The sequence below is a fragment of the Rattus norvegicus genome, chromosome 10 (genome assembly GCF_036323735.1).
Source record: "Rattus norvegicus strain BN/NHsdMcwi chromosome 10, GRCr8, whole genome shotgun sequence".
NCBI classification, from domain to species: Eukaryota; Metazoa; Chordata; class Mammalia; order Rodentia; family Muridae; genus Rattus; species Rattus norvegicus.
Window position 1 is genome coordinate 12314303 of NC_086028.1, and position 23381 is coordinate 12337683.

General features: G+C 42.4%; 1 long non-coding RNA gene and 1 pseudogene across 1 annotated transcript; both read right to left on the minus strand.

The window, feature by feature from the left end:
- Positions 1 to 12616: 12616 nt before the first annotated feature.
- LOC134480758 (uncharacterized) lies at positions 12617 to 13896 on the minus strand. The gene is made up of 2 exons (XR_010055530.1): positions 13692 to 13896; positions 12617 to 12920 (listed from the first exon to the last, which is right to left on the minus strand). It is a non-coding gene; the product is annotated as an uncharacterized LOC134480758 (long non-coding RNA).
- Positions 14815 to 15777, minus strand: Or1f35-ps1 (olfactory receptor family 1 subfamily F member 35, pseudogene 1; annotated as a pseudogene).

Below are 23381 nucleotides of genomic sequence, written 5' to 3' on the forward strand. Positions count from 1 at the left end.
GGGTGATGACCCAATCACTGGGCCCATGGAATACCCCCACTGCTTACCTGTCAAAGAAACTGGACCGGTTAGTGGCTAGATGGCCTGCCTGTCTGAGAATAATAGCAACGTCCTGGTCAAGGATTTAGATAAGCTGACTTTGGGACAGGATTTGACTATCACACCCCTGCCCCCCATGCTCTTGAGAGCGTGGTGTGCCAGCCCTCTGACCGATGGCTCACCAACACCTGTGTGACCCACTACCAGACTTTGTTGCTGAATTTGGATGGAGTCACTTTCAAACCCTCAAGCTGACTACTACATTACCTGACCCCAATCCTGAGGTACCTGTCCACAACTGTTTGCAGGTCCTGGCAGGGGAACAGGGATGGTGGAAAGATCTCTCTGACCAGTCACTGTCAGATGCTGAGGTTACCTGGTTCACTGACAGCAGCAGCTAGATCTCCTAGATGGGCCGTGCAAGGCCGGAGCAGCTGTAGTAGATGGGCAACAAGTGCTCTGGGCAGTATCATTGCCCCCTGGAATATCAGCCCAGAAAGCCTAACTAATCACACTCATCAAGGCCTTAGATCTGGGAGCTGGAAAGAAAATTAACATCTACACCAATAGCAGGTATGCTTTCAACACTGCTCATGTGCATGGCACAATATACCAGCAGAGGGGTTCCCTGACATCCAACGGCAAGGAAATTAAGAACAAAGCCGAGATTAAGGTACTCTTAGAGACTCTCCTTAAACCACAAAAAGTGAACACCATCCATTGCCCAGGCCACCAAAAAGTAGAGACTTTCATAGCTAAGGGAAACAACTTTGCAGATAAAATGGCAAAAAGAGGTTGCTTCTAATGACCTGGCCACAGTTACAATTTAACTAATAAAGACAAAGAAAAGAGGTGGGGGTGGGGTAAATGACTGGACTAAGGGCTAGCCCCTTCTACAGTAATCCCCAGAGGATGCAGTTCAGATCTCTGGTTACCCCACTAACTATTACCTTAAAGAAGAAGGATAATGGAAGACACAAGGAAGAAAAGTTATTTTGCCTCAGGCCCAAGCAAGAGATCTGCTTGCCCAGATTCACCAATGGACTCATCTGGGCACCGAGAAACGAGTGCAAGCAGTCAAGGGTTCCCGAGTGTTCATCATGGACCTGAGGTACCTGGCAGAAGAAGAAATAGAAAGATGCGAGGTTTGTCAACAAGTGAATGCCTACCACACCAAGGTATGGAAAGGAAAAAGACCTAGAGGAAGCAGGCCAGGAGTCTTTTGGGAAATAGATTTTACTGAGATCAAGCCTGGGGAATATGGTTACAAATATTTACTAGTTTTTGTAGAGAGATACCTTTTCAGGATGGGTGGAGGTCTTTCCTATCAAGTAGGAGACCGCCACAGTGGTGGCAAAGAAAATACTAGAAGAGATTTTTCCCAGGTTTGGAGCACCTGAGGTAATAAGATCAGGTAATGGGCTTGTCTTTTTTTTTTTTAAGACCTTACATATTTAATACAGTGCGTTACCCCTGTACAAATGGAAAAAACTTAAGTTCAACATTTCTAGACCAATATGGCTGTTAATTTCTGTACAGTGCCAACTCAACAAAGTAAACGGGGATACTTTTTTCCAAAGTTGACAGCACAGCTAAAGTTTCAAAAAATTCAAATTATATATCTGTATATATATATTTATATTTATATAAAAAGACCAATAATAGCAGTGTGTTATGCATCAACAGCAGCAACAGCTTTTCCAGGTTCTGCAGTCATCTGAACAAAACTGTAGAGACATCCAGCACACTCCATTAAGAAAAAAAAAAGTAAAAAAACAAAACCCGAGAAAACAGCACAGTTCTGTTACTCTTGTGGTACCTGGCACCATTTTTTTTTTAAAATTAGCTTCTCAATCATCATCTGGAAAGAAAACATTCTGAGCAACATCATTAAAAACAGCTCTGATAAAGCACGGTCACTACTACGTATCATAAAGCAGGTACAAGCTATTTTACATCCACAGAGGTATGATACAGTACTGTCCTACATCTATAATACTAGAGGATACAATTTAAAAGGCATTATTTGAGACTTGATTCTACTTTTCCAGCAGAGGGCCCAAAGGATGGTGTGACACAGCTTTGTAAAGAAACATACTCTAGACAGGATTTCCTTTCACTAGTGGCACAGTTCTAAGGATTCATTCTCTCCATGAATGTCAGCTAAAAACGTTATTAAAAAAATGAAATATCCCTAAAACAAAATCGTATAACCACCTGATTCACATGAAGATGACCTAGTGGAGACAAGCTGGACCTCACCTTACCAACAAGCTATCAAATCTGTTATGTTTAAACAGTGAGACCTCCAAGGAAGGAGATGCCAAGTAGTGCTTCAAAGCTTCGGACCACAATCAAACACAGCATCCTTTTCAACAGAAGCAGAAGCTCATCTGAATATGCTCAAGGATGCTGACATCAACATTAATCATCTCCTCACTCATCCAGGAAGAAGGGGAGATCAGTTACTACTGTACTTTATTGTGTTCAACCAAATCACCATGTTTCAAAAATAGCAAGCTGCCATAATAAAAAATAAGGCTCCTCTATCCAGCACCAGATAGCATCATTTTACTTTCTTTTTTTTTTTTTTTTTTTTTTTCCGGAGCTGGGGACCGAACCCAGGGCCTTGCGCTTCCTAGGTAAGCGCTCTACCACTGAGCTAAATCCCCAGCATCATTTTACTTTCAAGCCTAGAAATTGCACACTTGTATATAAACCAACTGAAGATGAGGATTGAGAGTTCATCTTGGTGGATTTTTCCTTTGATGAGTATGAAGTGTCCTTCCTTATCTTTTTTTTGATGACTTTTAATTGAAAATTGATTTTATTTGATATTAGAATGGCTACTCCAGCTTGCTTCTTCTGACCATTTGCTTGGAAAGTTGTTTTCCAGCCTTTCACTCTGAGGTAGTGTCTGTCTTTGTCTCTGAGGTGTGTTTCCTGTAGGCAGCAGAATGCAGGGTCCTCATTGCGTATCCAGTTTGTTAATCTATGTCTTTTTATTGGGGAGTTGAGGCCATTGATGTTGAGAGATATTAAGGAATAGTGATTATTGCTTCCTGTTATATTCATATTTGGATGTGAGGTTATGTTTGTGTGCTTTTCTTCTCTTTGTTTTGTTGCCAAGATGATTAGTTTCTTGCTTCTTCTAGGGTATAGCTTGCCTCCTTATGTTGGGCTTTACCCTTTTTTTTTTATTATTAACTTGAGTATTTCTTATATACATTTCGAGTGTTATTCCCTTTCCCAGTTTCCGGGCAAACATCCCCCTCCCCCTCCCCTTTCTTATCGGTGTTCCCTTCCCACCCTCCCCCCATTGTTCCCCTCCCCCCAACAGTCTAGTTCACTGGGGGTTCAGTCTTAGCAGGACCCAGGGCTTCCCCTTCCACTGGTGCTCTTACTAGGATATTCATTGCTACCTATGAGGTCAGAGTCCAGGGTCAGTCCATGTATAGTCTTTAGGTAGTGGCTTAGTCCCTGGAAGCTCTGGTTGCTTGGCATTGTTGTACATATGGGGTCTCGAGCCCCTTCAAGCTCTTCCAGTTCTTTCTCTGATTCCTTCAACGGGGGTCCTATTCTCAGTTCAGTGGTTTGCTGCTGGTATTCGCCTCTGTATTTGCTGTATTCTGGCTGTGTCTCTCAGGAGCGATCTACATCCGGCTCCTGTCGGTCTGCACTTCTTTGCTTCATCCATCTTGTCTAATTGGATGGCTGTATATGCATGGGCCACATGTGGGGCAGACTCTGAATGGGTGTTCCTTCAGTCTCTGTTTTAATCTTTGCCTCTCTCTTCCCTTGGGCTTTACCCTTTATTATCCTTTGTAGTGCTGGATTTGTAGAAAGATATTGTGTAAATTTGGTTTTGTCATGGAATATCTTGGTTTCTCCATCTATGTTAATTGAGAGTTTTGCAGGATACAGTAACCTGGGCTGGCATTTGTGTTCTCTTAGGGTCTGTATGACATCTGTCCAGGATCTTCTGGCCTTCATAGTTTCTGGCGAAAAGTCTGGTGTGATTCTGATAGGTCTGCCTTTATATGTTACTTGACCTTTTTCCCTTACTGCTTTTAATATTCTTTCTTTATTTTGTGCGTTTGGTGTTTTGACTATTATGTGACAGGAGGTGTTTCTTTTCTGGTCCAATCTATTTGGAGTTCTGTAGGCTTCTTGTATGCCTATGGGTATCTCTTTTTTTAGGTTAGGGAAGTTTTCTTCTATGATTTTGTTGAAGATATTTACTGGCCCTTTGAGCTGGGAGTCTTTACTCTCTTCTATACCTATTATCCTTAGGTTTGATCGTCTCATTGAGTCCTGGATTTCCTGTATGTTTTGGACCAGTAGCTTTTTCTGCTTTACATTATCTTTGACAGTTGAGTCAATGATTTCTATGGAATCTTCTGCTCCCGAGATTCTCTCTTCCATCTCTTGTATTCTGTTGGTGAAGCTTGTATCTACAGCTCCTTGTCTTTTCTTTTGATTTTCTATGTCCAGGGTTGTTTCCATGTGTTCTTTCTTGATTGCTTCTATTTCCATTTTTAATTCCTTCAACTGTTTGATTGTGTTTTCCTGGAATTCTTTCAGGGATTTTTGTGTCTCCTCTCTATGGGTTTCTACTTGTTTATTTATGTTTTCCTGGAATTCTTTCAGGCATTTTTGCGATTCCTCTCTGTAGGCTTCTACTTGTTCTCTAAGGGAGTTCTTCAAGTCTTTCTTGAAGTCCTCCAGCATCATGATCAAATACGATTTTGAAACTAGATCTTGCTTTTCTGGTGTGTTTGGATATTCCATGTTTATTTTGGTGGGAGAGTTGGGCTCCGATGATGCCATGTAGTCTTGGTTTCTGTTGCTTGGGTTCCTGCGCTTGCCTCTCGCCATCAGATTATCTCTAGTGTTACTTTGTTCTGCTATTTCTGACCGTGGCTAGACTGTCCTATAAGCCTGTGTGTCAGGAGTGCTATAGACCTGTTTTCCTGTTTTCTTTCAGCCAGTTATGGGGACAGAGTGTTCTGCTTTCGGGCGTGTAGTTTTTCCTCTCTACAGGTCTTCAGCTGTTCCTGTGGGCCTGTGTCACCAGGCAGGTTTCTTGCAGAGGAAAAGTTGGTCCTACCTGTTCTTCCAAGGCTCAAGTTTGCTCGTGGGGTACTGCCTAAGTCCTCTCCGTGGCGGCAGCAACTGGGAAGATCTGCGCCGCTCTTTCCGGGAGCCTCCGTGCACCAGGGTTCCAGATGGTGTTTGGTGTTTTCCTCTGGCGTCTGGATGTGCGCAGAGTGCGGTCTCTTCTGGCCTCCCAGGCATGCCCGCCTCTCTGAAGGTTCAGCTCTCCCTCCCACAGGATTTGGGTGCAGAGAACTGTTTATCCGGTCTGTTTCCTTTAGGTTCCGGCGGTGTCTCAGGCGCAGGGGTCCTGCCGCTCCTGGGCCCTCCCCTACGGGAACCCAGAGGCCTTATACAGTTGCCTCTTGGGCCAGGGATGTGGGCAGGGGTGGGCAGTGTTGGTGGTCTCCTCCGCTCTGCAGCCTCAGGAGTGCCCACCTGATCAGGCGGTGAGGTCTCTCTCCCACGGGGTTTGGGAGCAGAGAGCTGCTGCGGGCCGGGATCCTAGGGTGTGGGCTTGTCTTTATATCTCAGGTAAGTCAGGGACTTGCTAAGATCTTGGGGCTTAATTGGAAACTCCATTGTGCACATTGTACCCAGAGTTCAGGGCACGTAGAAAGGATGAATAGAATTCTAAAAGAGAGCTTAACTATATTAGCCTTGGATACTGGTGAGGACTGGATGATGCTCCTTCCCTTTGCCCTATATAAGATATATAATGGGGGTATTCTAGCCCCCATTGTATCCAGCCTACAACAGCTATTAAGGTCAGAGCTACCCAATAGGCTCATGACTATGTTTGGCCTAAATTATGTGCCCTCTGTGAAGCAGGCCTGGTTCCAGAACCACACAGGTAAAAAGAGACTGGGTCTATATGAAGAGATCTCACCAAGGTGTGACTAAACCGAGGTAAAAAGGACATTTCATCATCTTGTTGACTATGATCACCACCTGGGTGCACTATAACCACACTTCTCCACTAAAGAAGACTACCTGGCCCCAGCTGTACCAAAATAGAGGGTTCAAAAAGACATCAACCCCCTCAAGTTAAAGTTGGCTCAGTCTCAGTCCTGAGTCTATTGTCCCTGCTAACTCTATGTCTATATGTACTCTGTGTCTTAATCCCCCCTGTTATGAAGGTACCCCAGCTGGACCCTTGATAATTTTACCTTTATTTCTGACTTTTGGCCCCTGCATTTTAAATTTCTTAGTAGATTTTACAAGAGAATATAGTCAGTCCAGTAAATGATCTTAAGACAATACTATATGCAGCTGGGAGCAGGGAAGCAAGAGTATGAGCTAGAGGACTATAAGCTCCAAGATTGAAGCTATGCTAAAAGAAAAAAGGGGAATGAAAGAGCCAGAGTTGGGGTCAATCTAAGGCCAGTGGGAAAAATCCCATCACAAACCTCCGAGCACAAGGTCCCCTCCCTTCCAGGAAGAAAAAAAAGCTGGTTTAGTTCCTGGAACATATGCAAGTCAAACTATCACACAAAGCTACTTGTGACTCCCAACCGACCCCCAAACCCTTGGAAAAGTTCTAAATGGTACACTGAGTTGATTTGAAAGTTGTTTTGACCCACCAAATGTGCATAGTACCCTGCCTAATTACCATTGTGTAAATTCTGACCCAATTGTTTGCAGGGAATATAATCCCTTGTTAAAATCTGCTCGGGGATGTCTCTCCTTTGAAATGATATGACCCCAACATGTTGGAATGATTAAACTCCTCTTGCATTTGCATCAATCACTGCCTTTGTGAGTCTCGTTTCAGGAGGTCCTGGTAGAGGTCTAATTTGAACCTCACAATGTTTAAATCAAAGATTTATCCCATGAACACAAAATACAACTTATAGTCATTTAAGGACAGAAGTTACACTTAAAGTCTAATAACTGGATAAAAAAAAAAACCTCAGTGATTTTTTTTTTTGGTTCTTTTTTTCGGAGCTGGGGATCGAACCCAGGGCCTTGCGCTTCCTAGGCAAGCGCTCTACCACTGAGCTAAATCCCCAGCCCCTCAGTGATTTTTTTAAAAAAAAAGTCTAGTAAGGGAGCTAGAGACATGTCTCAGCAGGTAAAAACATTTGTTTGTTTCAGAGGACCCAGGTTTGATCTCCAGCACTCACATGGTGGCTCACAACCATTCATAACTCCAGGTCTAAGGGATCTGATACACATGAAACACAAAAATGCATGTGATCAAAATACACATACATATTGTCTTAGTCTCTATTCTATTGTGGTGAAGAGACAACACGACTAATGAAATTCTCATTTAAAAGAGCATTTAATTGGGGGGTGGGATTGCTTACAGTTTCAGAGGTTTCATCCACTATCATGGTGGGAAGCATGATGACATGCCGGCAGGTGCTGAAGCAATATCTGAGAACTGTATCTTGATCCAGTTAGGCAGATGGGCAGAGAGAGTCTGGGCCTGGTGTGGGCTTTTGAAACCCAATCTCACTTCCAGTGACACACTCCCTCCAACAAGGCCACACATGCTCCAATAGGTCATACCTCCTAATGATTATAATCCTTTCAAATAGGGTCACTCACTGATGACTAAGCAGTCAAATACCTGAGCCTATGAGAGCTCTTCTTATTCTAACCACCACATACAAAAATAAAATATATTTTAAAAACACTTCTATGAATATATTATAATAAAAATTATGGTTATTTTCATGGTTACTGAAAAGATAAAATTCAAATAGTTTATTTGTAAGCATATCCAATCCAATCCAGTTCATACAACACAACACAATACAACACAGCACAACACAACACAATACAACACAACACAACGCAACACAATACAATACAATCCATAAGAATATCCAATACAAGTTTTTCAATCCCTTCAACCAATGTTGAAGTGCTTTTATTCTATGTTAGGACTCAGACCCAGTATGTGATCAACAAGTACTTTATCACTGAACTATAGTTTCTGATTAAAAAAAATGTTTTCCCTTTAAAAGTTTCATGTATCTCAGGCTCACCTGGAACTTCTGGACCTCCTGCCTTTATCTCCTGAATGCTAGGAGTGCAGGCATGTGCCTCCACACCCAGTTTATGTGGTACTGGAGATTAAACCCAGGAGTTTGTTCATGCTGGATGGGCATTCTACCAATGGGCCTTAGTCATAAGTTCTTAAAATGTCTTCTTAATGGAAGACATTCACACTAAAATTGAGATCCCAATGAAGAGATGCCACCAGCAATGTACTATTTAGCATTTTGTCACAGATTCTAACTTGTGCAGGTAAATGAATAAGAAATCAGATACATTGGGGTTTGAGAGAAAAACTCTATGTGCAGGAAACCCTGCAGCATGTCTGAAAAGACAGAGCATTCAGTAAGTTAACGGAATATAAAATTGACAAACAGAAAGTAATTTTCATATATGCAAAAAGATTTAACACATAAAAAGGACAGTGAAAACCCCACTAAAATGGTAACATTAAATTAAAAGTTACTATTTTATTAAATGCCTAAGAATAAGCTTCTTGCATGTAAAAAATTTTAAGGATTAAAAAAATTGTTTTGAATGAATGGAAGGAAACTTTGTTTTATGAAGCTTTAACATTGTAAGAAAGTTATTTCTCCCTGAATTGAGTACCTTCCTATACAACCCCTAAACGCTGGGATCGTAGCCATGAACCACCATGCCAGGTTGAGTCAGTCAGGGCAGTGAATCCAGCACACTGTGAATGACAACAGGCACCCTATCAACAGCTGTTTCCTCAGTCTCCTTAATATTAAAGAGTTGGTGTTAAAGAAAAAAAAAACTGCCGGTAATTTATTAAAGTTGAAAACAAAACCGAAACCTAACATTTATTAAACCTATTAAAATGTCTTATACAGTAGTAAGATAAGAAAACAGAATTAAGAGAAATAAATATTAGAAAAGAAGGGAAACAAAGTGTCATTTAAGTCTTTAAAAAAGGAGTAGATCCACTAGTATATTTTTGGGATGCGGACGATGATAGGTTTTTGTCTTAGAGACAAACTCTTACTGCGGAACCCTGGCTGAACTGGAGCTGGCTGTGTAGACCAGGCTGGCCATAAATTTAGAGATCTGCTTTGCCTTCAAGTGCCAGGGTTAAAATGCCACTATGCCCAGGTCCACTTTATTTTTAGAAGACTTATTAGTCACTAAAGCTAGTGCTGTTTGTGTTTGACTGGCTGTCCACTGAGCATACTGTCTGCATCTGACCAGCTTTACACAGGCTCTGACATTTAAACTCAGGCCCTCATGCTCACCTTGCATGCTACCCACTGAACCACCTCCTTAGACTAGGATTCCATTGTGAAGTATAAGCTGAATACAGAAAAGTCTATGTATTATAAAAGCTAAAGTTTTCATATAACTTAGTTAACTACCATTCAAAATTTCTGTACTGAGTACCTCTGGAATTGTCCAGGGTCACAACCTGGACAATTTTCTTCAACTCATGTTGAAGAAAAGCACTGTTGAATTTTAGTACAATAATTTTATTGTATCTGTGATAAAAATCTCTTTAGTTGGCCAAAGATGTGCATGAACGTGCCATGCCTTCTTGAATGTTGATTATTTGGATTGTTTTAAGCTTTTCTTTGCTGTAGTTGTGCAGTGTGTAGTGTCTGGAAGCAGTCCCTCTTACAAGTGCCTTCTCACTAGACACCCAAAGACTATGAACAACATCCTTTGACTCCTAGTACTTAAGTAGTGCTCCACAGAGAAAATCTCTAAAAACTTAATTGTGCCTATTACAGAACAACATGAAATTGTTTAGAATTCATGTTTTAAACGAAAAGGCTTGTGTCCAACAGAGGTGGAAAGACTTATTAGTCATTATCCCACATTCAATAAGAATTGAAATGGAGTTATTGTCTACTAGTCCTGAGATTTCTGACTTTAAAACCATGTTTGTTTATTGCACTGTTGTTTTTGTAGCCCTGGCTGACCTGGAACTTGCTAGGTAGAGCAGCCTGCCTATAAAATTGAGACCCAGCTTATCTATGATACTGTTCCATAAGGAAGGTAATGTTCCATGTCCAATGCTGTCATAAGTCACAACAGTGTAACATTCTCTATCTCAGCAGTCATTGAGAGTAATCTTGGGGGCGGGGTGAAGATCTTCAGAAACAAGACTGCAGAGATAAGTCTTCAGATACTGATGCAATGGGCTGTTTCTGGATTTCTCAGCAACCACAAGCTTGCCAAAAAAGAAGAATAAACTCACAGAAGAGAAAGCGAGAAGTCTTCTAGTTACAACAGAAAATATTGCTCCAGTAAACAATCTCTTGAAACATGTGGCCACTAATATAACCATATTTACTCAACATGAGAAACATGAGAGGTTGTACACAAGGCCCAAGTGGAAAGTAGGATCATGAAAGTCTTAATTTATTTCCCACCAGAGGAGTCATACTGGTGAGAAACCCTAAGACTAGGCAACAGTGAGAGAGGATTCAATCATAAAAGAAACCTAAATAAGTACACATGTTAGATATTCACACTACTCAAGTGGCAGTAAAGGCTTTCCCTGCTGTGGATACCCTTTATAAATGCTCTAGATCCTCAAGTCAGGAAAATGGCTCAGGCACCTGCCTGAGGAGCTCCAGTAGCCAGGACCCTCCCCAGGCCTCACTAACCTATATTTCTAGCCTCTGGAACTATCATAAAGGTCACCTTCAGTCACTCAACAGGACACTCCTGTAGGTTGATATTTATATGCTGGTGAGTGCTGGCACAAATTAGGTCAAGGCCATGATTGGATAGTAACAATGTTAAGGTGGGGACAAAGTTTTAATAAGGTGAGAGAGAAGGGAAAGTGAGAAAACCAAGATGGAGATAGAGAAGGACGAACCAGATACAGGTGGTCTTAAATGACCCTAGGTAGTTATGTGTATTTCTTAAGGGATGGATTTCTATAGGTAAATTTATCTTATCTAGGTGGACAGTTTATATTCTTATCAATTGGTTGTGAGTTTATTGTGTGGATGTATTGTGGACTGAGAATTTAACAAATAAATCTGATTGATAAATTATAGTTTATTGAATCCTGATTTCACTGGGTAGTTGGGAGTTTAACTACCAGGGGTGGTTGTTGGGAGTGTGGGCAAAGTCCCTGGCAGGGAGGTGCAATAGACCTGCCCATGCTGGACTTGTAGAGCCCTGATTTTACCAGGTAGCTGAAACCAGAGAGTTCACAGCTACTAGTGAGCCACTGGGGAGATACTAGCCAGAGATAATTATGGGTAGTTCCATATGGCCGTCCAGTACCGGAACTAACTCTAGGGACCAGCAAGGTGCCATGCTCACAGACTGCCAGGGTCTGAGAGTACTTGGGGGCAGTGTGGAGCCACTGAGATAAAAGTACCCTGAGTGCCTTGCGGTCCTACAATGCCGGTGCTACCGGGGGATAAAAAGTTACCCAATTTTTAATATTTACTGCACATCCTCCCCTGATTATGCTAATTTTAGGTGAAAAGTCTGAAAGAAAGCCACCAATCCCTGAACTGGAAAATCCACCAATCCGCAAGCTTCCACAACCTCAGGACCACCAATACACATGCTGGAAATCTCCACCCTAGAAAGCTCCATCTTACAAAATCCCCATATAAGGACGGCACTTTGTAAAATTCCTGACTATCTGCGACTTAATGGGAGAATAGGTAGCCAAGGATTTGTCCTTCCTCTCCCAGGACCCTCCAATAAATCTCTTTAATGAGATTTGCTGCCTGGTGAGACTCTCCCATTGGTAGAAGAGAAAAAGCAATGAAGAGAAGACAGGACAAAGTGAAGAGAAGGAGCAGAGCTGTGTCTCTTCAGCTCCTTAGGTCAGCTGAGGATCCACTCCCTTGGAGCTTGAATGTTTCTGCTGAGGAGGCTTCCTCTCAGAATTATGTGGTTCCTGGACTCCAATGTCTCAAGATGCCTTTCCACTGGGACTCTGTCCCACCTCAGAACTATGTGAGGGTGGCTCCTGGGCTCCCATGTCTTAGGATGATCTTCCACTGGGACACTGTCCCAACTCAACTGTGTGTTTCCTGGGCAACCACGTACCAGAACACGTTTTCGTCTGAGCTGAAAGACCAACAAATAAGTCTATACAGGGAGCAACCTTATTCCAGTTCTCAGAGTGGGAAAAAACTTCATCAGAATTTTCATCGGAGTAGCCATGAAGGAATCCAAGTAAGGGTAAAAAAATATAAATGTCTAGAATGTGGAAAAACCTTCCCCCCAAATGAAGAAATTGTGCTTCATCTGCAGAGTCCATGAGACTGAGAGGCCATACAGTTGTGGGAGGAATAAAACAAAGAAACAAAAAAACATGGGAGAAGATTTGATCACATGAGAGAATTCACTCAGTTAATAAGATCCAGGAGCAGGTATGGGACCAGGAAATGGCCCATCTCAGCCTGAAAAGTTTCATAAAGAAACTCAAATGTTTTGAGATTAAAGAACACTTTGAAATAAATGGATTAAAGTAGCGTAGCTTGCTGAAATGTGTTAGATATTGAAAAACATGCAAGTAAAATTTAGCTTACTAAAAATTTCGAGATAAACCAAGAGAGGTGAGTAGGAACTCTGTGTCTTCTAGTGCATGTATAAGCAAAGAGATCTGTAAGTAAGGGATTTAGCTATCCGTTTCTGCAGCAAAGTGCCTGAGAAAATTCAGAGACTCTGTGTCTGACATCCCAGTCCACATTTGCTTGGCCTTGTTGCTTTGGATTTATGCAGCTCCTCATTTCAAGATGGACTTGTGTGTTGGAGAGGTCTGTTCACCTCATGGCATCCTGAAAGCAAAGAAGAGCACACACAGGAGAGGGTTTGGGAGTCCAAAATCTCCTTCAGGATCTGCTTATGACCTGACATCTTTGCAGTCAGTCTTACCCCAAGATGTCCCACCACTTCCCAATAGCAACCAGATTTGTAACACGTGAACCTGAGACCAGGTATCAGAAATCCCTGAGTAAGCATTACTACTAATCCCCTTGACATTAAAGAATGATAACAAGAGCTGGAGAGATGGCTCAGTGGTTAAGAGGCTGGCTGTCATTCCAGAGGAACTGGTTTGGTTCCCGGCATTCATGTAGCAGCTAATGTCTGTAACTCCAGTGCCGGAAGATGCAATGTTGATCTCTGGTCTTCTCAGGGACTGCACATATACAGTACACAGTCAAACATCAGGCAAAGCATCCATACACATAAATAAGGATCTCAAAAAAATAAAGAATGATAAAGGAATGCTATGAAGAAATCTCACAAATTTAAAAATCTAGGTGAAACAGAATAGTCCTTTTAAAAAATTATTTATTTTCATTTAATGTGTACTGGAGTTTGTCCTGCATGTATGCTTGTGTGATGGAATAGGATCCACAAGACTTGTGGTACTGACACTTACAAGCTGCCATGTTGCTGCTGGGAATTAAACCTGGGTCCTTTGGGAGAACAGGTAATGCTCTTAAACACTGAGCCATCTCTCCAGCCCCTAGAGCAGTTCTTTAAAAGACACAATCTGTATTGAGCCTTACCGAGGAAGAAATGGTCTGAATTGATGTACTCACCTTGCCAGCTTGGGGCTTCTTTTCAGATGGGCTCATTTCAAGGACTGTGTTGTAAGAAGGGAAGCTTGGCACAGGCATGCAGGAGCTGGCTGGGCACATGTTGAAAGTTTTTGTGATGAACACGGAGAGTTTCATAGAACAGCCATAGCAAGAAAAGTCTCTAGAATTGTGACATCACAGACACAAAAGGCCATTAAGGAATGACCTCAGATCACATAAACAAAAGTATTGTCCTAACCACAAAATGACCCACATTGCATGATGATACAAATGACCAGTCAGAGCTCAAGTTTATCTGTTCCTTTCTTCCAGCTGGATACATTAAAAGAGCCAATCACCAGCATCCTGATAGCAGCATCCCATCTGATGCAGCAGTCAAACCCCAATTGCTTTTTAACATCACCCCCAAACCCTCAGAGCTTATCATAATGTCCTTTAGCAGCTTCCAAGTGAAACACCCCACTGGTCCCCAAACATGCCTAGTCTTCCTTTTTGCAATCAGAAGCAAGAGTAGCTGTGTTTGTGGTGTCTTCTGTTGGGATGGCATTCACGATTGAAATAAAGCGATTCGTTTGAAACATTTTCTGAGCAGGAGACAGAGCTCAGAAGTCACTTGCTGTTCTGCCAGAGGAACCAGATTTGGTTTCCAGGACCCACATTGTGTGACTGAGAAAGATCTGTAACTCAACTCTAGACAGTGCTCTTCCATTCTTCTTGGACACCTATATACAGGTGGAACACACACACACACACACACACACACACACACACACACACACACACACACACACGCACGCACGCACACACACTCACATACACGCACACACACACATTTTATACACACATGTGGTATACACAGATGTGGTACACATACAAATTCTTAATCTTTCAAAGAGAGTTAATTTTTTTATATTTATTTTGGCATGACTAGGGATTAAATCTGAAATTTGTATGGACTCAGGAAGTGCTCTACAACTGAGCTGTATACCGAATGTCTAATCACCTCTCACCTCCTGTCTACAACATGGATTTTATTCTCCCAAGAGATATAGCAGATGCTTTCCTAACAAAAAGATTCTAAGTTTCACACAGTAGATTACTAAAATGGTTTTCTGGAAATTAGTTATGTATGTGATTTTCTAAGCCTTATTGGTAGATGTAGATTCAAGGTAAATACTTTCCTTAAAGCCCCTTTCATGTCCCTGTTCGTCAGGCTGTAGATGAAAGGATTCACCATGGGGGTCACCACTGTGTACATCATGGCAGCTGCCATGTCCTTCCCAGCAAAATAGGAGGATGAGGGGTTGAAATACAGGGATATGATGGTGCTGTAGAAGAGGCAGACCACAGCCAGGTGTGAGACACAGGTGGAGAAGGCTTTCCATCCTCCTCTAGGGGATGAGACTCTCAGGACAGCACAGGTGATGTGGATGTAGGAGATCAAAATGCAGAAAAATGGGGTGACTACTATCATAGTTCCCTCTGTAAGAATCATCAGGTCATTGAGATGTGTGTCTGAGCAGGAGAGTTTCAGGAGGGGAGTTGCATCACAGAAGAAGTGGGGGATGATGTTGTCCCCACAAAAGGAGAGTCGAGCCATGAGCAGTATGTGCAACAGAGCATTCAGGTTTGTTAACACCCAGGACCCCACAATAAGAAGGACACAGAACTTATTGGTCATCTTTGTTGTATAGTGTAAAGGGTGGCATATGGCCACAAATCAGTCATAGGCCATCACAGCCAGCAGGAAATTGTCCATATCAGCAAACACACAGAGAAAATACAACTGTGTGAGACACCCAGAGAAGGAAATAGTTTGACTCCTGAGCATGTGATTGGCCAATACTTTGGGGACAGTGGTGGAGGAGAAGCAGACATCCGTAAAGGACAGGATCATGATGAAGAAGTACATGGGGGTGTGCAGGCGGGAGTCTGTGCTGATGACCAGGATGATGAGCAGGTTTCCCAGGACAGTGGCCAGGTATATGATGAGGAAGAGCAGGAAGAGGAGCTGCTGCTGCTGGGGCTGCCTGGAGAGTCCCAGGAGGAGGAACTCGGTGACACTGGACTGGTTGGTGCTGCTCATGAGTCTGAGTCCAGCTACATAAAGGAGAAGCAGAGGTCAGAAGGCCATCTTCAGGTTTGGATGTTACAACCAGGTTCACATTAATCCTGCATAAGAGTTTCTAAATTAAGATCCATTCCTAGTTTCTACACAATCAATTTACAAATCCCAGTTTCAGGTCATGTTGGTTCCCCAGAGTGAACCATTTAGTCTTATTGGAAATAACATACAAACATTCATGCACATACACCACTCTTAGCAGTATCTGGTAACATTTTGTGTCTTCCTCCCACTCCTTAGAAGCTCAAACGAAAAGAGAAGCATCCAGTCAATGTATTGATCTCAAGTTCCTACTGGTGGAAAAGAGTGAACAGAACTTGTTGCAGAAGGAACATTGGCTTCTCTACTACCGTGAAAATACTTGGACGGACAAGTTCTATTTTTTTCCTTAGAGTTTCTGGGCAGTAGTGTTCTTTATTCTAAATATTTGAAAGTCTTGGAAATACAGAAAGTTTTTGAGAAGGTGACGAGTGGATGATCACCTTCCCACTCCTGTGTCAGAAGGAGGACTGGGAGAATTAGACAGGTATTTACTACAGCATGAAGTCCCACTGGGGATAAAGTCCCTGAGTACCTCATTAAAGACCAGCACAAAGTAGTTGTGTAAGCCTGCTCTTGGTCCCTCTTGACCAACAAGTGTGGAACATATCTAAGCTCACAGTCAGAACTTGGGGATGAAGCAATCTGCATGGAGACAAATCCCAGGAGAATTTCTGGAGCACTCTCTAAGCCTGTAGGGTTGAAGAATCTGTCCCCATTCTTCTTCCTCTCAATACAGAAAATGAAGTTATGGCATTATCCGAGGGAACATCCGTTCTTCTTCATACTTGGTCACTTACCACATAAGGAGTATGCAACATTTGCTTATAGGCAGCCCTGGGAGTAACTGGCATCACAGGGTTTGGTTCAATCTTGTAAAACACCCAGTGTTAAGTTCAATGAAAGAAAATGTAGATGAGAGTGTATAGTTCTTCATGGCTAAAGGCAATCAATGGTCAGAGAACCTACATCCTTGGGGATGGTGACTTCTGAGCCACCAAAATCCACAGCATCTTGAGTGCAGATTCAACAGTTTCCTTCATACTGTCCATCCCTTCCCTAGAGATGATTCATGACAGGACTTCAAAATCTAGCATTGGGACATCCTAAGTGTTACTTGTCTTGTCCATATATATTCAGAAGCTTACCACCTTTTTCCATTTGCAGATGAACAAGCAAAATTCTCAGAAATGACAACAAAAACTGCAAACACACAAGAGTAATGGAAGGAAGTTGGGTAAAGTCCTACTTGCTGTTGAGTTCAAGATTTGGGGCACTTCTAATGACAATGTTGATAAGGCTTTCATTCCCAGTCAGTGTCAAACAGTAAAAGCCAATTCTCTCTCAGCCAAGCCAGGGAAGTAGTTGATAAAAGTGATAGCTTGGGCTGGCTTATACCTCTCATCCAGACACACTGAAGTCTGAGGGAACAAGATTGCTGTCATGTTCCAGGCTAGCCTTATCTACATATCAGACCCAGTCTCATAAAAATAAAAACAGCACATAGGAAAAGACATTAGAAATTTGAGAGATGGCTCAGTGGTTTTGTGTACTTGTTGTTCCTGGAGAGTGACCAGGTTCCACTCCCAGCACCCATAGTGTTTCTCTTCCATCCATAACACTAGTTTCAGGTAATCTGAGATCTAACAGCATCTAATAATCCCCTTGGACATGTACATGCTATACATGCGTATATATGCAGGCAAATCACATGCACATATGTCTTTTTTTTTAAAAAGAAAAAATTATAATGGCTATGCAGTCTGGACTACATAGGCTTGTCTCACTATCAAAAAAACAAAACAAACAAGAAGAAACAGTAATAAAAAAGAAAACGTAGCTGGACGGTGGTGGCGCATGTCTTTGATTCCAGATTAGGGAGACAGAGAGAGGTGATCTATGTGAATTCCATGCCAGCCTGGCCTACAGAGTTAAGTATCAGAAAATCCATGGCTGTTAGAGTGAAAGTCTCTCAAATACCACCTGTAGAAGCAAACAAATAAACAAATAAATAAAATAGGAAAATGAAATTTAATGGTATAAATGAAATGCTATTAGCTCTTAGTTAATTCTTGCATCCATGTGTTTAAACATATGTGCTGTCTGCTGTTAATCTATGTTTGAAATTATCTACAAAAAGTTTAGATTAAAATCAGAACTTTTTTTCGTCTTTATTAACTTGAGTATTTCTTATGTACATTTCGATTGTTATTCCCCTTCCCAGTTTCCGGGCCAACATCCCCCTAACCTCTTCACCCCCCTTCTCTGTGGGTGTTCCCCTCCACATCCTTCCCCCATACCACCCCCCAAAGAATCACATTCACTGGGGGTTCAATCTTGGCAGGACCAAGGGCTTCCCCTTCCACTGGTGCTCTTACTAGGCTATTCATTGCTACCTATGCAGTTGGAGTCCAGGGTCAGTTCATGTATAGTCTTTGGGTAGTGGCTTAGTCCCTGGAAGCTCTGGTTGGTTGGCGTTGGTGTTCATATGGGGTCTCAAGCCCCTTCAAGCTCTTTCAGTCCCTTCCATGATTCCTTCAATGGTGGTCCTGTTCTCAGTTCAGTGGTTTGCTGCTGGCATTCGCCTCTGTATTTGCTGCATTCTGGCTGTGTCTCTCAGGAGAGATCTACATCCGGTTCCTGTCAGCCTGCACTTCTTTGCTTCATCCATCTTATCTAGTTTGGTGGCTGTATAAGTATGGGCCACATGTGGGGCAGGCTCTGAATGGGTGTTCCTTCTGCCTCTGTTCTACACTTTGCCTCCCTATTCCCTCCCAAGGGTATTCTTGTTCCCCTTTTAAAGAAGGAGTGAAGCATTCACATTTTGGTCATCCTTCTTGAGTTTCATGTGTTCTGTGCATCTAGGGTAATTCGAGCATTTGAGCTAATATTCACTTATCAATGAGTGCATACCATACTGTGATTGGGTTACCTCACTCAGGATGATGTTTTCCAGTTTCAACCATTTGCCTACGAATTTCATAAAGTCGTTGTTTTTGATAGCTGAGTAATATTCCATTGTGTAGATGTACCACATTTTCTGTATCCATTCCTCTGTTGAAGGGCATCTGGGTTCTTTCCAGCTTCTGGCTATTATAAATAAGGCTGCAATGAACATAGTGGAGCACGTGTCTTTTTTATATGTTGGGGCATCTTTTGGGTATATGCCCAAGAGAGGTATAGCTGGATCCTCAGGCAGTTCAATGTCCAATTTTCTGAGGATCCTCCAGACTGATTTCCATAATGGTTGTACCAGTCTGCAATCCCACCAACAATGGAGGAGTGTTCCTCTTTCTCCACATCCTCGCCAGCATCTGTTGTCCCCTGAGTTTTTGATCTTAGCCATTCTCACTGGTGTGAGGTGAAATCTCATGGTTGTTTTGATTTGCATTTCCCTTATGACTAAAGATGTTGAAGATTTCTTTTGTGTTTCTCAGCCATTCGGCATTCCTCAGCTGTGAATTTTTTGTTTAGCTTAAAATAAAAAACTTTTCTGGCTGTGGTGGTGCATCCCTTTAATCCCTTTAATGGAAGCAAGTAGGTCCCTGTAAACTTAAATGCTGTCTGTGCTACACAGAGAAACTTGTCTTAAGGAAGGAAAGAAGGAAGGAAGGAAGGAAGAAAGGAAGGAATGAAGGAAGAAAGAAAGAAGAAAGAAAGAAGCAAGCAAGCAAAGAAACAATCATTACTTTAGCAAATATGGAGGGTGGCTGAGTAGGTAAAGTGCTTGCTGTATAGGCTTAAAGACCACAATTCAGATCCCAGCACCCACATATATACCAAAGAAGTGCAGCAGCCAGCCTGTAATGTAAGTGCAAGAGTCAGAGAAGAGAGCCTGGAGGAAATGTGTTAGGTAAACTAGCTGAGTTAGCAAGCTCTGGGTTCACTGAGAGGGCCTGCCTCCACATACAATGTAAAAAGAGATCAAAGAATCCCATGGGAGAGAGAGCTGAACACCCAGAAGTGCAGACAATCCTGAGACTGCAGGACAGATCGCCACTTCTGCCCACCTTTGCCCACATTCATGGCCCAAGAGGAAACTGCACAGTGCCTCTGGACACAGGAATATAGCAACATTCAGCAGCAGGAAACTGCAGTCCAGGTCTGTGCACAGAACTGAACTGAACTGGTCAAACAGCTTCCTCACCCAAATCCCGTTGTGGGTGAGGGTGGAGAGTTGGACACTCAGAAGTGTGGACACTCCTGAGAAACCAGAGGAGAGTATTCTTTTTTTTTATCTGTATATATATATTTATATTTATATAAAACGACCAATAATAGCAGTGTGTTATGCATCAACAGCAGCAACAGCTTTTCCAGGTTCTGCAGTCATCTGAACAAAACTGTAGAGACATCCAGCACACTCCATTAAAAAAAAAAAGTAAAAAAACAAAACCCGAGAAAACAGCACAGTTCTGTTACTCTTGTGGTACCTGGCACCATTTTTTTTAAATTAGCTTCTCAATCATCATCTGGAAAGAAAACATTCTGAGCAACATCATTAAAAACAGCTCTGATAAAGCACGGTCACTACTACGTATCATAAAGCAGGTACAAGCTATTTTACATCCACAGAGGTATGATACAGTACTGTCCTACATCTATAATACTAGAGGATACAATTTAAAAGGCATTATTTGAGACTTGATTCTACTTTTCCAGCAGAGGGCCCAAAGGATGGTGTGACACAGCTTTGTAAAGAAACATACTCTAGACAGGATTTCCTTTCACTAGTGGCACAGTTCTAAGGATTCATTCTCTCCATGAATGTCAGCTAAAAACGTTATTAAAAAAATGAAATATCCCTAGAACAAAACCGTATAACCCCTGGATTCACATGAAGATGACCTAGTGGAGACAAGCTGGACCTCACCTTACCAACAAGCTATCAAATCTGTTATGTTTAAACAGTGAGACCTCCAAGGAAGGAGATGCCAAGTAGTGCTTCAAAGCTTCGGACCACAATCAAACACAGAATCCTTTTCAACAGAAGCAGAAGCTCATCTGAATATGCTCATGGATGCTGACATCAACATTTAATCATCTCCTCACTCATCCAGGAAGAGGGGAAGATCAGTTACTACTGTACTTTATTGTGTTCAACCAAATCACCATGTTACAAAAATAGCAAGCTGCCATAATAAAAAATAAGGCTCCTCTATCCAGCACCAGATAGCATCATTTTACTTTCAAGCCTAGAAATTGCACACTTGTATATAAACCAATCGAAGATGAGGATTGAGAGTTCATCTTGGTGGATTTTTCCTTTGATGAATATGAAGTGTCCTTCCTTATCTTTTTTGATGACTTTTAATTGAAAATTGATTTTATTTGATATTAGAATGGCTACTCCAGCTTGCTTCTTCTGACCATTTGCTTGGAAAGTTGTTTTCCAGCCTTTCACTCTGAGGTAGTGTCTGTCTTTGTCTCTGAGGTGTGTTTCCTGTAGGCAGCAGAATGCAGGGTCCTCATTGCGTATCCAGTTTGTTAATCTATGTCTTTTTATTGGGGAGTTGAGGCCATTGATGTTGAGAGATATTAAGGAATAGTGATTATTGCTTCCTGTTATATTCATATTTGGATGTGAGGTTATGTTTGTGTGCTTTCATTCTCTTTGTTTTGTTGCCAAGACGATTAGTTTCCTGCTTCTTCTAGGGTATAGCTTGCCTTCTTATGTTGGGCTTTACCCTTTATTATCCTTTGTAGTGCTGGATTTGTAGAAAGATATTGTGTAAATTTGGTTTTGTCATGGAATATCTTGGTTTCTCCATCTATGTTAATTGAGAGTTTTGCAGGATACAGTATCCTGGGCTGGCATTTGTGTTCTCTTAGGGTCTGTATGACATCTGTCCAGGATCTTCTGGCCTTCATAGTTTCTGGCGAAAAGTCTGGTGTGATTCTGATAGGTCTGCCTTTATATGTTACTTGACCTTTTTCCCTTACTGCTTTTAATATTCTTTCTTTATTTTGTGCATTTGGTGTTTTGACAATTATGTGACGGGAGGTGTTTCTTTTCTGGTCCAATCTATTTGGAGTTCTGTAGGCTTCTTGTATGCCTATGGGTATCTCTTTTTTTAGGTTAGGGACGTTTTCTTCTATGATTTTGTTGAAGATATTTACTGGTCCCTTGAGCTGGGAGTCTTCACTCTCTTCTATACCTATTATCCTTAGGTTTGATCTTCTCATTGAGTCCTGGATTTCCTGTATGTTTTGGACCAGTAGCTTTTTCCGCTTTACATTATCTTTGACAGTTGAGTCAATGATTTCTATGGAATCTTCTGCTCCCGAGATTCTCTCTTCCATCTCTTGTATTCTGTTGGTGAAGCTTGTATCTACAGCTCCTTGTCTTTTCTTTTGATTTTCTATGTCCAGGGTTGTTTCCATGTGTTCTATCTTGATTGCTTCTATTTCCATTTTTAATTCCTTCAACTGTTTGATTGTGTTTTCCTGGAATTCTCTCAGGGATTTTTGCGATTCCTCTCTGTAGGCTTCTACTTGTTCTCTCAGGGAGTTCTTTATGTCTTTCTTGAAGTCCTCCAGCATCATGATCAAATATGATTTTGAAACTAGATCTTGCTTTTCTGGTGTGTTTGGATATTCCGTGTTTGCTTTGGTGGGAGAATTGGGCTCCAATGATGCCATGTAGTCTTGGTTTCTGTTGCTTGGGTTCCTGCGCTTGCCTCTCGCCATCAGATTATCTCTAGTGTTACTTTGTTCTGCTATTTCTGACCGTGGCTAGACTGTCCTATAAGCCTGTGTGTCAGGAGTGCTGTAGACCTGTTTTCCTGTTTTCTTTCAGCCAGTTATGGGGACAGAGTGTTCTGCTTTCGGGCGTGTAGTTTTTCCTCTCTACAGGTCTTCAGCTGTTCCTGTGGGCCTGTGTCTTGAGTTCACCAGGCAGGTTTCTTGCAGGGGAAAAGTTGGTCCTACCTGTGGTTCCAAGGCTCAAGTTTGCTCATGGGGTACTGCCTAAGTCCTCTCCGCGGCGGCAGCAACTGGGAAGATCTGCGCCGCTCTTTCCGGGAGCCTCCGTGCACCAGGGTTCCAGATGACTTTTGGTGTTTTCCTCTGGCGTCTGGATGTGCACAGAGTGCAGTCTCTTCTGGTTTCCCAGGCGTGTCTGCCTCTCTGAAGGTTTAGCTCTCCCTCCCACGGGATTTGGGTGCAGAGAACTGTTTATCCGGTCTGTTTCCTTCAGGTTCCGGCGGTGTCTCTGGCGCAGGGATCCTGCCACTCCTGGGCCCTCCCCTACGGGAACCCAGAGGCCTTATACAGTTGCCTCTTGGGCCAGGGATGTGGGCAGGGGTGGGCAGTGTTGGTGGTCTCCTCCGCTCTGCAGCTTCAGGAGTGCCCACCTGATCAGGCGGTGAGGTCTCTCTCCCACGGGGTTTGGGAGCAGAGAGCTGCTGCGGGCCGGGATCCGCGGGTGTGGGACTTCCGGTAAACACAGGAAGTGCCCGGTCCTAGAGGAATTTTGCCTCTGTGTGTCCTGAGTTCTCCAGGCAGGTTTCTTGCAGGGGAAAAGT